The sequence below is a fragment of the Bufo bufo genome, chromosome 3 (genome assembly GCF_905171765.1).
Source record: "Bufo bufo chromosome 3, aBufBuf1.1, whole genome shotgun sequence".
Taxonomy (NCBI): Eukaryota; Metazoa; Chordata; class Amphibia; order Anura; family Bufonidae; genus Bufo; species Bufo bufo.
This window is the reverse complement of record NC_053391.1, coordinates 520,238,496-520,260,084: the sequence shown is the minus strand read 5'-3', so window position 1 is coordinate 520,260,084 and position 21,589 is coordinate 520,238,496. Positions and strand designations below refer to the sequence as shown.

The 21,589-nt window shown below is 40.5% G+C and overlaps 1 long non-coding RNA gene across 1 annotated transcript; it reads right to left on the bottom strand.

Moving 5' to 3' along the window:
• Positions 1-3,976: 3,976 nt before the first annotated feature.
• On the bottom strand, positions 3,977-17,631 carry LOC120993517. The gene is made up of 3 exons (XR_005777290.1): positions 17,506-17,631; positions 8,800-8,802; positions 3,977-4,005 (listed from the first exon to the last, which is right to left on the bottom strand). It is a non-coding gene; the product is annotated as an uncharacterized LOC120993517 (long non-coding RNA).
• Between the last annotated feature and the right edge of the window lie 3,958 nt (positions 17,632-21,589).

Here is a 21,589-nt window from a genome sequence, read left to right as displayed (position 1 = left end):
TTTATGTGGTACAGTGTCAAATGCTTTGGAGATGTCCAGATATACGACATCCATTGATTCGCCACTGTCAAGTCTAGAACTTACCTCCTCATAGAAACTGATTAAATTAGTTTGGCATGACCGATCCCTCATGAAGCCATGCTGATAAGGCGTTATTTGCTTATTTCCGTTGAGATGCTCTAAGATAGCATCTCTTAGAAAACCTTCAAACAGTTTACCCACAACAGATGTTAAACTTACCGGCCTATAGTTTCCAGGCTCTGTTTTTGGACCTTTTTTGAATATTGGCACCACATTTGCCATGCGCCAATCCTGTGGGACATTCCCTGTCAGTATAGAGTCCGCAAATATCAGAAATAAGGTTCTGGCTATGACATTACTTAATTCCCTTAGGATACGGATGTGTATGCCATCCGGTTCTGGCGATTTGTATATTTTAATCTTTTTAAGTCGCTGTTGTACTTCTTCCTGGGTCAGACAGGACACTTTTAATGGGGAATTTATTTTTACATTCTGCATGCCATCTGACAGTTTATTTTCCTCAGTGAATACATTGGAGAAAAAAAATATGTAACAGCTTTGCTTTCTCCTTGTCGCTCTCTGCGACTCCCTCCTCATTACTCTTTAAAGGGCCGACACCTTCAGATTTATACTTTTTAACATTTATATAATTGAAGAACATTTTAGGGTTAGTTTTACTCTCTTTGGCAATTAATCTCTCGGTCTCTAGTTTGCCCGCTTTTATTACTTTTTTACATGTTCTATTTTTTTCCTTATAGTTTTTCAGTGCTTCTGTGCTACCCTCCTGTTTTAGTGATTTTATATGCTTTCTTTTTGTCATTTATTGCTTTCTTTACAGTTCTATTTATCCACATTGGTTCTACTCTCCTGTTTAGCCTGCCTGGTACTTCTGGTATAAGAATTAGAATGCACAGGTTGGCGGAATATTTCAGGAATGTCCTGAAAATACAGAGGGGGCGCCACCGAGCCAATAGGAAAAATATATGATATATAATATATAAGATAGAAGGTGATTAACACAAATTGTAGCTGATGAGTAAAAAGTAATGGAGAAAATTGTGAATAGAAAGTATGAACAAACAACCAACAACATACATAAGTATGTATCTGTATCTCTTTGTTCAATAAATGAACATGATCTCCAAGCTCAATAGATGAACATAATCTCAATTTGATAATATAGCGTCACACTTCACCGGGGAGGAGGGTATAGGATAAAGCTCAAGACCACCTATACCTCCAACTCCCCCGCCGAGGTCGTTTTGCAAGATGTATCAGAGGCTTCCTGGTGATACCGGGGTTCCAAAATGAAGTGGAAGTGTTTATTAATTCAGCTCGAAGCGTTTCGGGATGATTCCTTTTTTCAAGAGCATATGCTCACGCTGGTGGAACAGCTGATGCTTTGCATATTTCTAGGTAGACAATATAGCTCCTGATGATCTTAGTTGGAAGAAACGCTTCGAGCTAGGACGCGCTGCTGGATACTGATGAAGCTGAGCTATTTATGTAGTTTCTGAGGCCTATTAGTACAGAGGATCGATCCCTTCATCTTTCATTAAAACCAGATACTATACAGGTGTATTGGGATTCCCTCCTTGTATTCCACATATAGGGTTATTTATAATTCCCCTAGTTTATGTGGAGCACCCTTATGGATCTATACTAGTTTGGCTTGGTTCTTTTCACTGCGCCAGTTGAGCCTCAGGTGTATGTATTTACTTAAACACCTTTTTTCTTCTTTCCCCTGACATTAAGGAGTTTGATATGGCCCTGGCTACAGTGAATCCTCTCCATTTTATCTGGCTTATCATTTTTTCCATTTACTGAATCCCTGATACACTCTGGGCTCAGTGTATAAAAACGTCAATCATCCAAGATATACACATTTTTCCCCCTTTGGCAGTAACAGGTGGGTGGTGACGAATCAAGCATATACACTGCTCAAAAAAATAAAGGGAACACTTAAACAACACAATGTAACTCCAAGTCAATCACACTTCTGTGAAATCAAACTGTCCACTTAGAAAGCAACACTGAGTGACAATCAATTTCACATGCTGTTGTGCAAATGGGATAGACAACAGGTGGAAATTATAGGCAATTAGCAAGACACCCCCAATAAAGGAGTGGTTCTGCAGGTGGTGACCATAGACCGCTTCTCAGTTCCTATGCTTCCTGGCTGATGTTTTGGTCACATTTGAATGCTGGCGGTGCTTTCACTCTAGTGGTAGCAAGAGACGGAGTCTACAACCCACACAAGTGGCTCAGGTAGTGCAGCTTATCCAGGATGGCACATCAATGCAAGCTGTGGCAAGAAGGTTTGCTGTGTCTGTCAGCGTAGTGTCCAGAGCATGGAGGCGCTACCAGGAGACAGGCCAGTACATCAGGAGACGTGGAGGAGGCCGTAGGAGGGCAACAACCCAGCAGCAGGACCGCTACCTCCGCCTTTGTGCAAGGAGGAACAGGAGGAGCACTGCCAGAGCCCTGCAAAATGACCTCCAGCAGGCCACAAATGTGCATGTGTCTGCTCAAACGGTCAGAAACAGACTCCATGAGGGTGATATGAGGGCCCGACGTCCACAGGTGGGGGTTGTGCTTACAGCCCAACACCGTGCAGGACATTTGGCATTTGCAAGAGAACACCAAGATTGGCAAATTCGCCACTGGCGCCCTGTGCTCTTCACAGATAAAAGCAGGTTCACACTGAGCACATGTGACAGACGTGACAGAGTCTGGAGACGCCGTGGAGAACGTTCTGCTGCCTGCAACATCCTCTGGCATGACCGGTTTGGCATTGGGTCAGTAATGGTGTGGGGTGGCATTTCTTTGGAGGGCCGCACAGCCCTCCATGTGCTCGCCATAGGTAGCCTGACTGCCATTAGGTACCGAGATGATATCCTCAGACCCCTTGTGAGACCATATGCTGGTGCGGTTGGCCCTGGGTTCCTCCTAATGCAAGACAATGCTAGACCTCATGTGGCTGAAGTGTGTCAGCAGTTCCTGCAAGACGAAGGCATTGATGCTATGGACTGGCTCGCCCGTTCCCCAGACCTGAATCCAATTGAGCACATCTGGGACATCATGTCTCGCTCTATCCACCAACGTCACGTTGCACCACAGACTGTCCAGGAGTTGGCAGATGCTTTAGTCCAGGTCTGGGAGGAGATCCCTCAGGAGACCGTCCGCCACCTCATCAGGAGCATGCACAGGCGTTGTAGGGAGGTCATACAGGCACGTGGAGGCCACACACACTACTGAGCCTCATTTTGACTTGTTTTAAGGACATTACATCAAAGTTGGATCAGCCTGTAGTGTGTTTTTCCACTTTAATTTTGAGTGTGACTCCAAATCCAGACCTCCATGGGTTGAAAAATTTGATTTCCATTTTTTTTTTTTTGTGTGATTTTGTTGTCAGCACATTCAACTATGTAAAGAACAAAGTATTTCAGAAGAATATTTAATTAATTCAGATCTAGGATGTGTTATTTATGTGTTCCTTTTATTTTTTTGAGCAGTGTAGAGTAGAGTAGATTAAACCAGCCTCTTTAAATAGCAGATCGTCGGGGGTGCGAGGAGTTGGATCCCCGCCAATTTGATATTGATGATCCATCAAGAGGATAGGTCATCAATTCATCAATATAGGAAAACAGACAACCGCTTTAGGGCTCATGCACACTACCTTTGGATGTTTTGCGGTCTGCAAATTGTGGATCAGCAAAACACGAATACCGGCCGTGTGCATTCCGCATTTTGCAAAATGGAAGGGCTGGCCCCTTATAGAACAGTCCTATCCTTGTCCATAATTTGGACAATAATAGGACATGTTCTATTTTTTTTTGGAACAGGCATGAGGACACAGAAAACACACTAATTTCAGGATTTTTTTGCAGACTTATTGAAGTGAATTTTTCCACATATGGGCCACACAAAAAAAAAAAAATGCTGAATGCACAAAGGGAAAAAATATGTTTGTGTGCTTGAGCTCTTAGGAAGTTGCAATGCTTAAATGTATATATTTACACATTTTATCATTTTGAAACTTGAATTTGTGGCCTTAATGGGTTGCAAAACCTTGGTTACATCAAAACCTTTTGCCATCATTTCTGGTTACTTTGGGGCGGCATAGCATATAATATACAGGATTGGATATGAACCAATTACATCAAGCCCACATTTAATCATCCGTATGGACAGACATGTTTTCTGTATCCCAATAAGTGTAAATAAAATGATACGGGCTTATGTATTTTCAGGGATATTATATGGATCTATAACAAATGTTTTACTTCCCACATTTGCTGATATTTGACAGTGGGCATCGCTTTTATTTATTCTTTTATGTATTTTATGCTTCTTGGCAGGTTGAAAAGTGATATTATAACCCACTATTGCCAAGTGCAAAAGGCCAAAACTATTCTTTAAGCAGATCGAAAATAAATTGCAAGACAATTATTTTCCTATGAATTACAATGAATTTGTTCAGAAATATTACATTGATGACTCACTATAGTATGTGAGTCTGGTTTGAAAGTTATTTTATTGTCTCTCACCTTCATGCATACATAATGAAAGACATGTTTTTGTTCTTTCAGGACTTAATAAAGAAATTTAGAGACATATTCTTCAGAATTATTTGAATAGCTGTATGCAAACAAACCATAAACAAATACTAGAATTGACCATGAATACCAATTTCCTGGAGAAAACAACGACAGATGCTTAACAAGCCAATAAGGAATATGAAGCGAAATAATTTTCTCTACCTGCTCAACACAGTCAACAATAAAATATCATTTTACAATTCTTGGAATGTAAATGCATTGTAATTTCAAGGTTGTTGTTTTGTTCCACCTCTTTTATTTTCTACACTGTGTATACTACATTATAATAACCATATTAAATTCCCATTTTCTATACTAGATCGTCTTTTCTAGCCTTAAATCCTCATTCTAATTGAATAATTTCTGCAATGCTACTTTATATTTTATTAAATTGTCAAAGCAGCATCATATGATTCGATTTTCCAAATTGGGGGACATGAACACTGCATGTATTACAGTGTAAGTCGCTTAACGTAAATTATGTGGATAGGGTTTTCTATAGTATGTAACACCACTTGCATTACGCATATCCCTAAAGCGATGAGTAGGGTTATAACCTGTTTATTATCTGGATTTTTCTTTTTATGTAGAGTAGATATGAAGGGCATGATGAGAACATAGCATTAAATGCATTAAACATAGGTAATTTATTTAACCTCTTACCGACCTCTGCCACACATGAGATTTTAAAGATGGCATTCATTCTAGAGCAGAGAGGGCACCATAACCACTGGGTTTTCTGCTATTGTAAACAGCAGACACCCATGGAAAATGTCTGCGATCAGTAAAAACGCCAATCACAGATATTTAACCTCTCAGATGCCATGGCCAATTGAGACCATGGCATCTGAGGTGGCTTTCCTCAGGTGTTTCCTGCACTCCTGGGACCCAAATGGCTTGCCTGATAGCAATCGATAGAGTTGTTTGTTTCTTGTAGCTTTCATCCCTCTGAAGGATCTGTGGCTATGACAGCAATAGTGAAAAAACTGGAGGAAAAAAAAAAACTCCACATATTTGATATCACATCTAAATGAGCCGCACAGTGCAATTATCATGGCATTCATCCCATATGGTAAATGCTGTAAAAAATTCCAGTTTTTACTTATTTTCCTTCAAAAACACTGAATAAAAAGCAATTAAAAAGTGTTATGTACCCCAAAATGATACCAGTTAAAACTACAAGTCATACTGCAAAAATCAAGCCCTCACACAGCTCAGTAGGAACCAAAATTTTGCATCATTGTAATTACACTGACCCGGAGAGTAAATTTAACATTAACTTTTTTTTTGCTGAAAAATATAAGATACACAATTTTAAACATAAAAGTGGCAGTATTACAGTTTTTTCCTATCTCCTGACTAGAAGTTAATAAAAGTTAATTTGTAAGTTCTGTGTATCCCAAAATGGCACCATTAAAGCGACAACTTGTCCTGCAAAAAGCAAGCCCTCATACAGCTACATAGACAAAAAAATATATAAAAGTTATATCTCTTGGAAGGCCACAATGAAAATTTTTAAAATAAATGCTTCATCATTAAGGCCCCAAACAAGCTGGTCACTAAGTGGAGTAATAAAAAAGGGGTGGGAAGGTTCAAAGTATAAACAATATAAAAATTCAAATAATCCCCTTTCATTGTTTAAATTAAAATAATTTGCACTTCCGCATTCCAAAATGCCTAAACTATTAAAAACATATTAATCCTGTATGGTGAAGACTGTAAGGGGAAAAAAAACCTGTCAAAATAGGTCATTTGCATTTTTTTATCGCTTCACCTCTCTAAAAAATTTAAGAAAATGTGAGGGGGTCAGAATATGGTAATGGAAAAACAAAAAATGTGTGTATTTTCAAAGTTTTTATTTTTTTATAACCATTAGAACATGAGAAAAATTATACAAATGTGGTATTGCTGTAACTGCACTGACCTGAAAAATCTAGGGAATAGGTCAGTTTTACTGCATAAGGAACTCTGTAAAAATGAAATCCGTAAAGCTATGACGAAATAGTTTATTTTATTTAATTTTTTCAATTTCACCCCATTTGGAATTGTTTTCCAACTTCCCACTACAGTGAAAGCAATATTAAAGGATGCCATTAGAAAGTGCAACTTGTGCCACAAAAACAAGCACTCATACAGCTATGTGAACACAAAAATCCAAAGGTTTTCTATGCAAGAAAGCAGGGAGTAAAAAAAAAACAAAAATGCAAAAATGGAAAGTTTGAAGGTCTTAAAAGGGTTAAATAGAAGTTCATCTTGAAAAGGTTAAAGAGAATATCAATCAAAAATATTGTCTCTATGATAAAATTTTCTTCTTTGGGTTAATCATAATTTATATAAAAACACAAATATAATATTTGAGGGACTTGTAAAGCAACCGCCTATGAGACATAAGGTAACCACCATCTCTGTGCTTTGGGTGCTCTGTGTAATACAGTGGTCCACTTGCTTGGGGCTGCAGTAAATCATGGTACCGTCAAAATAACGTAGGATGAATTTGCACAAGAAAGTAGAAAATTAAAGATGACTATTTGAGATGGTGATTACATAAAATTTCACATTTCAGCATGTGACACCATATTTACAAAGGTATCACTTGTTTCTGCCTGCATTAGTTACACATAGTGACTTTTGGTGTACGAATAATGTGGCAAGTCACCAGGTTGACCTCTTGAGCTAAATAAAACTACAGATAGCACCATCTGATATCATGATGAGACAAGCAGCAATGCAGAAAATACCTGATGAATACAATCCCCAGACTGGAAGATGGAGATGAAGGAGCCAGCACAGACGACTGGAGCAGCTGAGGGTGCATTCACATCACTGTTTAGCTTTCAGTTCTTCTGTTCCATCAGGAGAGAGAAAGCCTGAAAAACAGGATCCTGTAAAAAACGGATCCTGTTGCATCAGTTAGGGTCCATTCACACGTCTGTAGTGTATTGTGGATCCCAGCCGGCACCCCCCATAGAACTGTCTATTCTTGTCCACAATTGGGGGAAAGAATAGGACGTTCTATTTTTTTGCGGAGCCGCTGCCTGGAACTTCCGGGCCGCGCTCTGGAAATGCGGATGCGGAGAGCACATAGTGTGGAAATGCGGATGCGGAGAGCCCATAGAGAGTGAATGGGTCCGCACCCGTTCCCGATATTGCGGAACGGATGTAGACTCATTTTCGAACATGTAAATGGACCCTTATGCATAAAATTGCATAGGAATCCGTTTTTTTTTACAGGATCCAGTAAAAAAGTTGCATCAGTTGTCATCAGTTTGAGCCATTTCCGTCTGAGATCCGTTTTTTTAGGGTACTTTCACACTTGCGTTTTTCTTTTCTGGCATAGAGTTCTGTCCTAGTGGCTCTATACTGGAAAAGAACTGATCAGTTTTATCCCCATGCATTCTGAATGGAGAGCAATCTGTTCAGGATGCATCAGGATGTCTTCAGTTCAGTCGTTTTGACTGATCAGGCAAAAGATAATACCGCAGCATGCTACGGTTTTATATCCGGCCAAAAAAACTGAACACTTGCCTGAAAGCCGGCATTTTTTTCCATAGGAATGTATTAGTGCCGGCATTCAAAATACGGGAATGTCGGATCCGTCCTTCCGGTCTGCGCATGCGCAGTCCGAAAAAAAGTGAAAAAAATTAATGACGGATCTGTTTTGCCAGATGACACCGGAAAGACGGATCCGGCATTTCAATGAATTTTTCTGACTGATCAGGCATTTTTCAGACTTATCAGTCTTAGGCCTCTTTCACACGACCGTTGTGTGCACCCGTGGCCGTTGTGCCGTTTTCCGTTTTTTTTTTCGCGGACCCCATGACTTTCAATGGGTCCGTGGAAAAAACAGAAAATGCACCGTTTTGCAGCCGCATCCGAGATCCGTGTTTCCTGGCCGTGAAAAAAATAAGACCTGTCCTATTTTTTTCACGGCCAACGGTTCACGGACCCATTAAAGTCAATGGGTCCGTGAAAGAACACGGATGCACACAAGATTGGCATCCGTGTCCGTGATCCGTGGCCGTAGGTTACTTTTTATACAGACGGATCCGAAGATCCGTCTGCATAAAAGCTTTTTCATAGCTGAGTTTTCACTTCGTGAAAACTCAGAACCGACAGTATATTCTAACACAGAAGCGTTTCCATGGTAATGGGGACGCTTCTAGTTAGAATACACTACAAACTGTGTACAAGACTGCCCCCTGCTGCCTGGCAGCACCCGATCTCTTACAGGGGGCCGTGATCAGCACAATTAACCCCTTCAGGTGCGGCACCTGAATGGGTTAATTGTACTATCATATCCCCCTGTAAGAGATCAGGGCTGCCAGGCAGCAGGGGGCAGACCCTCCCCCCCTCCCCAGTTTGAATATCATTGGTGGCCAGTGCGCCCCCCCCCTCTATTGTAATAATAGGTTGGTAGCCAGTGCGGCCCCCCCCCCCTCCCTCTATTGTAATTATTAGTTGGTGGCACAGTGTGCGCCCCCCCCCCCTCCCTCCCTCTATTGTAATAATTTGTTGGTGGCACAGTGTGCGCCCCCCATCGGCCCCCCCTCCCTTTATAGCATTAACAACATTGGTGGCCAGTGTGCGGCCTCCCATCTCCACCCCCCATAATTGGTGGCAGCGGAGTTCCGATCGGAGTCCCAGTTTAATCGCTGGGGCTCCGATCGGTAACCATGGCAACCAGGACGCTACTACAGTCCTGGTTGCCATGGTTACTTAGCAATAGTACAATAGTAGAAGATTCATACTTACCTGCTGGTGGCTGCTGCGATGTTCGTGTCCGGCCGGGAGCTCCACCTACTGGTAAGTGACAGGGTCTGTGCGGCGCATTGCTAAATGAACTGTCACTTACCAGTAGGAGGAGCTCCCGGCCGGACACGAACATCGCAGCTCCCAGGTAAGTATGAATCTTTTACTATTGTACTATTGCTAGTAACCCGCTGCCACCAATGATCGGGGGGGAGATGGGAGGCCGCACACTGGCCACCAATGTTGTTAATGCTATAGAGGGAGGGGGGCCGATGGGGGGCGCACACTGTGCCACCAACGATTTATTACAATAGAGGGAGGAAGGGGGGGGGGGCGCACACTGTGCCACCAACGATTTATTACAATAGAGGGAGGAAGGGGGGGGGCCACACTGGCCACCAATGATATTCAAACTGGGGAGGGGGGGGGGGTCTGCCCCCTGCTGCCTGGCAGCCCTGATCTCTTACAGGGGGATATGATAGTACAATTAACCCCTTCAGGTGCGGCACCTGAGGGGTTAATTGTGCTGATCACGGCCCCCTGTAAGAGATCGGATACTGCTAGGCAGCAGGGGGCAGTCATGTACACAGTTTGTAGTATATTCTAACTAGAAGCGTCCCCATCACCATGGGAACGCCTCTGTGTTAGAATATACTGTCGGAAATGAGGTTTCACGATCTAACTCATATCCGACAGTATATTCTAACATAGAGGCGTTCCCATGGTGATGGGGACGCTTCAAGTTAAAATATACCATCGGATTGGAGAAAACTCAGATCCGATGGTATAAAAGGGACTCCAGACTTTACATTGAAAGTCAATGGGGACGGATCCGTTTGAAATGGCACCATATTATGTCAACGTCAAACGGATCCGTCCACATTGACTTGCATTGTAATTCAGGACGGATCCGTTTGGCTCCGCACGGCCAGGCGGACACCAAAACGACTTTTTTTTCATGTCCGAGGATCCTCCAAAAAACAAGGAAGACCCACGGACGAAAAAACGGTCACGGATCACGGAAAAACGGGACCCCGTTTTGCGGACCGTGAAAATATACTGTCGTGTGCAATAAGCCTTACAAATGCCATCAGTTGGCATACGTGTTGTCGGATCCGGCAGGCAGTTCCGGCGACAGAACTGCTTTCCGGATCAATCTGCTGCAAGTGTGAAAGTAGCCTTAGATGAAAACAAAAGTACTGCGTGTAGGAAAACAAAAGTACTGCGTGTAGGACTTTTTTTTCCTTCTAAAAATGGATCTCAGACAGAAATGGCTCAAACGGATGACAACTGATGCAACAGGACCCATTTTTTTTACAGGATCCTGTTTCTCTCTCTCTCTCTTCTTCTGACGGATCAGAAGAACGGAAAGCTAAACGGTGGTGTGAATGCACCCTAAGGCTAATTTCACACTTGCGTCAGAGGATTCTGGCAGGCAGGTGTAAAGTAGAACTGGCTTAGTGGCCCATAGCAACCAATCAGATTCCACCTTTCATTTTTGACAGCTCCTTTGGAAAATGAAAAGTGGGATATGATTGGTTGCTATGGGCAACTAAGCCAGTTCTACTTTACACCAGTTTAATAAATTACCCCAATAGTGCATTGACAACTAATGTTAATTTATAGATGTTGCAGTGTTTACATTTTTCATTTGTCAAAACTCATTGCGATATTGCTACATATTATTTGCTTTTGTGCTCCATTATCAGAACTCATGGAGAGTTACATTTCCACTCTGCTACATCAGTACATACATGCACTTTACAATTTCTGTTTTGTGCCATTGACCATATTGGCGTCTGTAATGACCCACGTTACATGATCCCTTGTTTTGATTAATTCCATATTTTGTTCCTACTATTTCAAAGAACATTGAGGATTGTAAATTCACAATGAAAGTACGTGCTTGTGCATTGTTCATACCAGCTGCAGCTTTTTCCTGCTTAATTAAGGCAAATATTTATTTGTTAATTACACAAGATTAGAATATCAATACCGTTGAGTTTGTCAACTATTAATACAGCGTAATGTACAAGCATTCTGTCATAAGTGTTAGGCCTCATGCACATGACCGTATGTATTTTGCAGTCCGCAAAAAATACGGATGACGTCCGTGTGCAATCCGTATTTTGTGGATCGAAGCATGTGGCCTCTGATAGAACAGTACTATCCTTGTCTGTAATGCGGACAATAATAGGACATGTTCTATTTTTTTGCGGAACGGAAATACGGACATATGAAAGCAGACCCATTGAAATGAATTATTCCGTATACGGTCCGCAAAAAAACCCAGAACGGACACATTCCCAGTGGACATAAACCCTCCCGTATTAGGCTCCATACACATATGATCTATAATTCCAGGTTCTGTTCTGGCATGAGATCAGAATTCTGGAGTTGCCAGATCCACCATATGCCGGTCCAGCGGTATTTCATCTTTTTTGCTGGAATCTGCAATGGAGGCTCCTGCCGGGCCCTCCACAGCAGATGGGAACCTAGCCTTAAGTAGACCTAGAAACTGATGCCTAGACTTCAACAAGGTCCAATTCACACAGTGTAGTTTGATGCTTTTTCTCATACATTTTTCAGGGCCTGCAGAGCCTAGAGAGGAGAAAAATATAATCTATACCTTAATGTATCCGCTATTTATTGCAAGTTTTAGCTACAAAACATATTTTTTTTCCTCTCATCAAATGGAACATGTCTATGAAAACATTTAGCAATGCCACAGTTGGAATGATTTTAGATCCATTTTCTCAGTGACCTGTATTGCAAACAGAAATTTCCAGAAAAGTTGCTTCTGATTGGCTGAGTATGCTCCTCACCGTTCTGTGCATAGGAACCTCTCTGCTTTTTCAGCTGCTGCAGAACTCCTTGCCAAGGCATTGGATGAAGTAAGGTATTTTTAAATCCAATAATCTACTTTTTAACCATCAAGTACCAAATTTTGAGCTTCTTACTGTAGTGTAACCCTTCTATAGCGGATTACAAGAAAATAATCAAATGAGTATTCCTTTACACAAAATTTGACTTCTAATGAAAGCGTGTGGTACAAAGTAAAAATCTTCAATGTATAGTATTTCACTTATTTTCAGTAGTTTCCCACATAATCACTCATAAAGTACTGGCTTGAAATATGATCATAGCTCACTGTCTAGGGTTAAACCTGTAGTCAGCTTGTTGGTCGAGCATGCTCAGTTCTATGTATTCAGGCTTAGTAGTGAGGGAATACAATATGAAATGCACAAGAGGGCAAATCCATTGGAATACAAGGGATAAGAATGATCTGGAGTAGGTATCAGCAGTGCAAGATGGGAACTATAGTCTTCTACCTACTATTATACTTTCAATTGTGCATGGTTTTCAGGATCTCTGCTTGCAACCCCTCAATAGAAATGCTTTTTTTTTTTTTACATCAGTTCTTTTAGGCCTCATTTACATGGCCATGTTCATATTTGGGACTGCAAACCATGGATCCGCAAAATACAGATACCTTCCATCTGCAATACATATTTTACTCCTCTCACTAGAAATGATTATTCTTGTCCACAATAGACAAAAGACATATTCTAAAATTTGTAGAATGGAAATGCAGATGCGAATGAGAAGAGATCTGTGCTGTCCATGCTTTTTTTTTTTTTTTCCTGCAAGTGATTCGCAAAAAAATGTGGATCTGTTGTGTGCATAACTCCTTATCCAAAAAAAGTTAAAAAAATAAATTAATAAATAAAGGTTCCTATTCAATGACACAAAGCAGATATCTTAAACTGTGAGAAGTGTATACAGAAAGTATATTGGAAATATGCATAACATTTCATTACACAAAGAATAACTTATTTCCTAAGACTGGAATACCCAGTAAATCTTTGTATATCTAATCCTCCTTTCACCTATCCATCAGATGCACCATTCGGGGCCTTCATGGGAAATTCCATCATATTTCATAGGAAATATAGCCCACCCTGGGGGACACCATGACAGAAAGTTTATTGACCCATTATAAGCAAATGTGTCTATCAGGTGCCTTTGGTGTTCATCATAGAACAGATCCAGTTCTTTATTATATTTATTTTTCTACTCCTAGGATAGAGCAGAAGTATGGAAATTTTAACAAAAGTGTGAACAGAACCTCAACCATATGAATAGCGTTGAGCGAATTGAAGTATCCAAAGTGGACTTTGATCCAAATTTCAGAAAAAATTTGAATCACCACAAAGCCAAATTTCCTTGTGCTTTCTGGTAACGAATCGATTTTTCCTAAAATGGGGATGAAGTCACCGCTCACCCCAGCATGATCATGTGGTGATGTCATCATGCTTGCTGAGGTCCTTCGGTCGGTTTTCTTCAAACAAGATGGGAGCGGATTGCTTCTCCGTGAATACATTTTTTTTAACCCTCAACCCCTTAAAGGCTTAATTTAAGTCACAGATGCAGTGATCAGCGTTAAGTTAAATGATGCGGGGGGGGGGGGGGATAGTGCAATCGCCGTTCCCCTTCATTCTACCTGCTCCATACAATGGAAAATGATTTGTAACAAAGTATTTTCTAACAAATCAAATTGCTTGTTGAAGTTTTTTTGTATTTTGGTGCCTAACCACCTGGAATTAACATAGATTGTTTGAGGATTTGCATCATTTAATTTACAGAACATGCCCACAACTTTGAAGATGTTTTTTTTTGTTTGTTTTTTATTGTGAAACAAACAACAAATTTGCCCATTACTTCTTGAAAAACTGTTCCAGCAACTTCAAGTTGGAGGTTTGCGCCTGTGAACAGCAATCTTTAAGTCTGACCACAGATTTTCTATTGGATTGAGATCTGGGCTTTGACTAGGCCATTTTAACAAATTTACATGTTTACCCTTAAACCACTCAAGTGTTGCTTCAGCAGTGTGTTTGGGGTCATTGTCCTCCTGGAAGGTGAACCTACGTCCTAGCCTCAAATCACGCACAGAGTGGTACAGGTTTTGCTCAATAATATCCCTGTATTTAGCACCATCCATCTTTCCCTTAACTCTGACCAGTTTCCCAGTCCCATCCCCACAGCATGATGCTGCCACCACCATGTTTCACTGTGGGGATGGTGTTCTTTGGATGATGTGATGTGATGTGTTGGGTTTGTGCCAGACATAATGTTTTCTTTGATAGCCAAAAAGTTAAATTTTAGTCTCATCAGACCAGAACACCTTCCTCCATACATTTTAGGAGTCTCCCACATGACTTTTCTCAAACTCACAATGTGCCTTTTTGTTTTTAGCTGAAAGTAATGGATTTCTTCTGGCCACTCTGCCATAAAGCCTAACTCTATGGAGCGTACGGCTTATTGTCGTCCTATGTACAGACACTCCAGTCTCTGCTGTGGAACTCTGCAGCTCCTCCAGGGTTACCTTAGGTTTATGTGCTGCCTCAGTCCGTGAGTATTGGTGGGCGGCCATCTCATGGCAGGTTTGCTGTTGTGCCATGTTCTTTCCATTTGGTTATGATAGATTTTATGGTGCTCCTGGGGATCATCAAAGATTTGGATATTTTTTTATAACCTAACCCTGACTTGTACTTCTCAACAACAGTGTCCCTTATTAGTTTGGTCTTCATGGCAGTGTTTGGTTAGTGATGCCTCTTGCTCAGGTATTGCAGCCTCTGAGGCCTTTCAAAAAAGGGGTGTATATGTAATGACAGATTATGTGACACTTAGATTGCACATAGGTGGACATCATTTAACTAATTATGTGACTTTTGAAGGTAATTGGTTGCACAAGAGCTTTTTATAGGCTTCCTAACAAGGGGGTGAATACATATGCACATGCCAATTTTCTGTTTTCTATTTCTAAACAATAGTTCTATTTATATATTTTTCTCATTTCACTTCACCAACTTAGACTATTGTGTTCTGATCCATCACATAAAATTCAGATTAACAAAACATTGTACTTAAGGCTGTAATGTAACAAAATATTAAAAAAGTCAAATGTAATACTTTTGCAAGGCACTGTATTCTATCTATTGACTTTCCTATACACATTAGACAAATCCTTACAATTGAGGACTTTTCCTGGAAGTCATAGAATGCTGGCAGCAACAACCATATAATGCAGTAAACAGGATGATATAAAATATATATCTGTTCATCATGATACATCATAATTTATTCAGCATGAATGCTGGAACAGCGCAGCGCAGTGGATTGCTCTGGATCCGTAAAGCCTGAGTTCTGCTTACTTTTTTCATAAGCAGAACATTGCTTGCCTAGAAATAAATGGTTATTTATGGATGGCAGGTGGTCTTATGATATAGCACGTATGTGCACCATTTGCTACAATAACTCAGCTTCATCTGTATTTTTAAGCCTGTAGTTCATCAAGAAAATAATATGAGACCCACGCAAACCAAGACAACAAGCATTATATTCTAGAGAAGTATTAAACTGTCAGCAAAGGCAGCGTGAAGTTCTCATTTTAACCTTTGTTTGAAGTTACTGTCCTAGAAGCTTGACTTCTCCGTCTGATTTCTTTTAAAAACATATTTGCCTTTTGTGAGAAATTTCCATTTTAATGTTGTTCATTCAAAGCAGGCTCATGTATGTTCACTGATTCTATGCCAATCCAAATCTTATTGCTGGCATGTAAAAATAATTTACCCTAAAGTCATTAAATCAATTTAGCATTACAGTGACTGCATTTTATTATCTTCATGCTTCAATGCACTAAAAACTCAGCCGATACAAGAGTGCTAGAACATCTGCAGAATAGCAAGCACAGATAATGCATCATTGCCAAGTTCGGAATTCTTCTTTATTTAATGTTTAGGTGGATGATAAAGCATAAATCATATTATTAGGTCCTAGGAATATTCATTACACTGTATACATAAATGAACACCTAAATACATAAACGAGTACAAACCCACTGGTACGTAATTTAGCCTCCTGCCTAAAAGAAAAAACACAAAAGGCCCCCTTTACATTGCTAAATTGAACAGACGATTGTTGGAAGGAAATGTTCGTTCCTGACAATCACCTGCTCATCAGTGAAGGAGACCACTTCATAAACATCTGCAGAAATCTCCTCCATAGTACGGGGAAGAGCGATCGCTAATACCATCATTCGTTCCCATACAGAATCATTGTTTGCTGGCAACAGAGTGTCTGCTGATGGCAAGCAAAGATATAGGTGACTACATTTCGCTCGTTCATCAGGTAACCAGCAGCACCCTTTCACCAGCAGATTATCGCTAACAAGCATTCCTACAAATGCTTTCTAGCAAAGATCTTCCAGATGTCCTGACAGTGTAAAGAGGCCATAAGCCTATCTGATTGCAGCAGATAAAATATTATATGCTAATTTGCATATATGTTTCCCAGAAATTCAAAGCAGCATTGGCTGGACTACAATACTCCTCATGCCTAGAAGGTAGTCTCCCTATTGAGAGAGAACAGCCCCAAAGCCATTCAGCCAACCAGGGCTATTTTCTCTTGTGGTACTAAGCAGAGTTGTCTTTTTGGAAGGAGAACGGGCTTACACATCTTCTACAGAGAAGTATTATGTATGTGTCTTTCTTGTCTTCTAATATTTAAGAAAAGGGGGTTATACATCAATTTTCAGGGCAATTGGGGCATATCAGGTAGTGCTGATTTTTTTTTATAAAACTATGCATATGAAATCCCATTACAAGCAATTCATTAATACAAGTTTCTGATCATTTATAATAGCCTAAAAAGAGAATATAGTTAGTAGTGGGGTGTTGTCATCTGTCATTTTAAAATTGTATAGACAACATCCACACTACTTATCTTGGAACTTATAACCTGAAGGTTGTGACTTCTAGTCAATGGCAGAAATTTGTCTTCAACCATGTGAAGGTACCTTTGGGATATACAGAAAGTCACACTGATAATAAATAAATAAGTGTAGTTCTAGATGGAGTACAATATTTCCACTTATGAAAATCAACATCAAAAAGGAAGACACTACAATTCAATATAAGTCAATTACAGCTTATGTAGTAATTGTATAAAGTTAAATGCTACAGGTGAAAGAATGTGTCCAGTGCTTTCCCCAACTATTAGTTTGGATGACTAAGGCTGCTTTCACAAAGTCAGTGTTTTGGTCAGTAATTTGCATCAGTTATTGCGAGCTAACACCAGGATTGGAGCCTCCACAGACATAAGGTATAAGGGAAAGATCTGCACCTGTTCTGTGTTTAGAGCCGCACCTGGTTTTGACTTAGAATTACTGATGGAATTCACTGACCACACACTGACAGTGTGAAAGGCTCTGTTCATATCATGCTTAAAGGGAACCTGTCACCAGTTTTATGGTGTCCTAACTAAGGGCAACATAAATAAGTGACTGATTCACTTAGCACAATGCTGGGTCACTTTCTTTAATTGACCCAGTCAATCTGCCAACATCTTGTATTGAAAAGCTCCAGCTGATAATGATGAGTCATGAATATTCATGAGCTCCTGACTCTCCCCGCCCACCTGCTGCTGAATGACAGTTTCTTTCCATATGAATCAGCATCAGGTGGGCAGGGGAGTGGCTATAGCTCTGAATTAAATATACACTAGACTCAATGACATCACGCCGGACTCCAATCAGCTCATTAGCATGCGGCATCTTTGTGTGTATATTATGAGATAACCTTCTGTCACACCAGTAAGTGAATACATCTAAGGTACTTTTTAGTAGTTAATGATTTTATATAATTAGTTCGATTATAATCAAATATCCACATGACAGGTTCCCTTTAAGCCTACACTGGAGGTAAACACCGGGAGAATCTCCAGATAAAATGCATCCCATTCTCATTGTATATGCATAAAGTAGGATAACTATTTATCCACCTTTAAGTTTCTGAGATTTTAATTAAGGGCTCCAATTTTGAATAATACAAGTTCAATAAAGCATGATGATATGCTCATCAAACCCTTGACAGGCTGCAGTTGACGGCACAACCATGAATTGGCCTCTTTTCGAGCTGCTCATCTCATACCACTCATTTCAGGTATGTCAGAACAAGAGAAAAGGTGAGAAAGGACACATTTGTATGTGGGTATCGACATAATGAATGGTGAATTTGCTGGTTAGGAAAAGGTTGAATTTCAATCAAGCAGATTGAAATACTAATGAATTAACAACAATTATATAAAAACAAATCCAGCTAACTATTATGATTATGCTAGCTCATTACTCCACAGTCATGCAACTATAGAAGGTAGGTGCTTTACCTTGGTGCAATTATTTCCACTATTAAAATCTAATTATGTAACCTCAATCCCTGATCATTTTACTAGATATCCAGCAGGGTTTCCTCTATTCAGTCGACTTTTCCGTTGAAAATAAGTTCATGCACTTTTCATTACTATTGTCTTCTGTTGGCCGGAGTTCAGGGTAATAAGGTATTTGAGATAATGACACAGGAGGTGTGGATCACACTGTGGATTGGAATTGCCAGAATTTACATCTTTTGCACTAGTATCTTTGAAAATAAATGGAAACATTTTATTGCTAATTTATATGAACAAAGTCACTTTAAGACTGCTAACACAAAGTGTGAAGACAGCTCTGCAGGAAGGATACTGTACTGCTGCCGTGTTCAGACAAGCTCCACTTTATTATCAAGCTACAGTGTAAGTAACACAAAGGACTATATATCTTGTACTATATTACTGCCTATTTAGCAGTGCTCAGCATGTTACATCTGCTATTATTCAGATCTGTATAAGTTACTGTATACTGCTATCAGGTAGCATAAAGAGAACCTGTTATCATGAGAACACAGCGCAATCTGCAGGCAGCATGTTATAGAGAAGGAACCGATGAGCACATCAATATATAGGTTTGTTGGAAAAGATCTATTAAAATGTGCAATTTATTCATTGAAAACACTGATCTTTCTCAGCTCAATTGCCCAAGTTGTTGGTCTTATCAGTGATTGACAGCCATGCCTGTAAGACATCCCCCGTGTACAACTGAACTCAGAAAGGGCAGATCTTGTAATCAATGCATTGTAAATTGTTGCTGATTAACCCCGCCCCCCATAAAACTACAGTATATATTAATCTGCTCAGCTTTTTTGGCTCTGCAGCATGCTGTCTGCAGACTGGGCAGTATTTCAAGGTGAAAGGCTCTTGTTACGTCAGTGAATTTTTGTAATAGACATAAGAAGAAGTTGCCAAGCTAGTAGGTTAAGGACAAATAATCCTGAAGCGGGGCAGTTGATAAGTGGCCGACATGTGTCCAAAATTTACATTAAAGAGGATGTAGATGTGGGTAAAACTGCTGTTTGCCCAAAAAAGGCTGAAGAACAAAGTAACTGCACCACAGAGCGGCAAATAAGACATCCTTTTTTGTTTTTACACTAATACACCCCAAAAAAACTGTAGAACAATTTAAATGCACCGCAGAACAGTTAATACATATATTTCCTATAACACACTTGCACCCCAATAACAAGCAAGGTTTGCTGGAATTATCAAGGTATCATCTAGTGCAAACCTAAAAGCAGCAGTATAAAGGCAATTTGGATCCCCAATTAGTGCAGCAAGGTGTAAAAGAATCGCTCCTATTACCCAGGCTGTACACTATCCTATTACCAAGGCTGTACACTCTCCTATTACCCAGGCTGTACACTCTCCTATTACCCAGGCTGTACACTCTTCTATTACCCAGGCTGTACACTCTTCTATTACCCAGGCTGTACACTCTCCTATTACCCAGGCTGTACACTCTCCTATTACCCAGGCTGTACACTCTTCTATTACCCAGGCTGTACACTCTCCTATTACCCAGGCTGTACACTCTCCTATTACCCAGGCTGTACACTCTTCTATTACCCAGGCTGTACACTCTTCTATTACCCAGGCTGTACACTCTCCTATTACCCAGGCTGTACACTCTTCTATTACCCAGGCTGTACACTCTTCTATTACCCAGGCTGTACACTCTCCTATTACCCAGGCTGTACACTCTCCTATTACCCAGGCTGTACACTCTCCTATTACCCAGGCTGTACACTCTTCTATTACCCAGGCTGTACACTCTCCTATTACCCAGGCTGTACACTCTTCTATTACCCAGGCTGTACACTCTCCTATTACCCAGGCTGTACACTCTTCTATTACCCAGGCTGTACACTCTTCTATTACCCAGGCTGTACACTCTCCTATTACCCAGGCTGTACACTCTCCTATTACCCAGGCTGTACACTCTCCTATTACCCAGGCTGTACACTCTCCTATTACCCAGGCTGTACACTTTCCTATTACCCAGGCTGTACACTCTTCTATTACCCAGGCTGTACACTCTCCTATTACCCAGGCTGTACACTCTTCTATTACCCAGGCTGTACACTCTCCTACATCTTGAATAATCTTTCCCTGCACTTGTAAATAATTTTTTTAGTACAATAAAGTATTTTCTAACACTTTCCCTAGCGCCTGCTGAAGTCTCTCCCTGCACTAAGTACACTGGAAAATGGCTGAATCCAAAATGTCTGATGCTATTTATAGGGCTGTGACATCACAGGGTTGGCTGGCTGCTGATTGGCCGCATGCATGGCATTGTGGGTGATCCCTTGTTCCCAGAGTTCTTTGCTCCATGTCCTAACATGGGCAGCAGCCATATTAGGAAAAAATGTGATTTGTTACCAAAAAGCGTGAGAAAATTCGGATTCGGTGTGAATCAAATTTTTCCTGAAATTCGGATCGAATTCCACTTCATCAACTTTGATTCGCTCATCTATAGGTATAATCATTAATGGGTGCACAATATGTACCCACAAAACCAGGCAGGCATTTGCAATCTATGTGAAAACCACTCTCATATGTTGCTTAGCATGGTTTTTGACTGTGCCAGCTTTCGCTCCATGTTGCCATATCCTTACTGCCCATGCACAGCACAGCTGCAGAGCTCTTTAAAGGGAGCCTATAGGGCAGTGAGTTGAAACTGTTAGACTCCTTTTGGACACAGCTATGAAGCCCTTATGCTCTCCCATTCAAGTTCTATCAGACTTTGCCTAGCTCTACTAATACCGCTATACATATGTAGCCCGATGGAGCATGACGTGTATTTTGTTTGTTGGTTTTAATGGATTTATAAGGAATCCATATGCCATATAAAATGTACATTATTATTATTAGTAGTATTACAGATGAAACCAGCAGCATATGGAGTAACAGTAAACAGCCATATGCTTTATGGCACTGCTACTGGGTGGGAT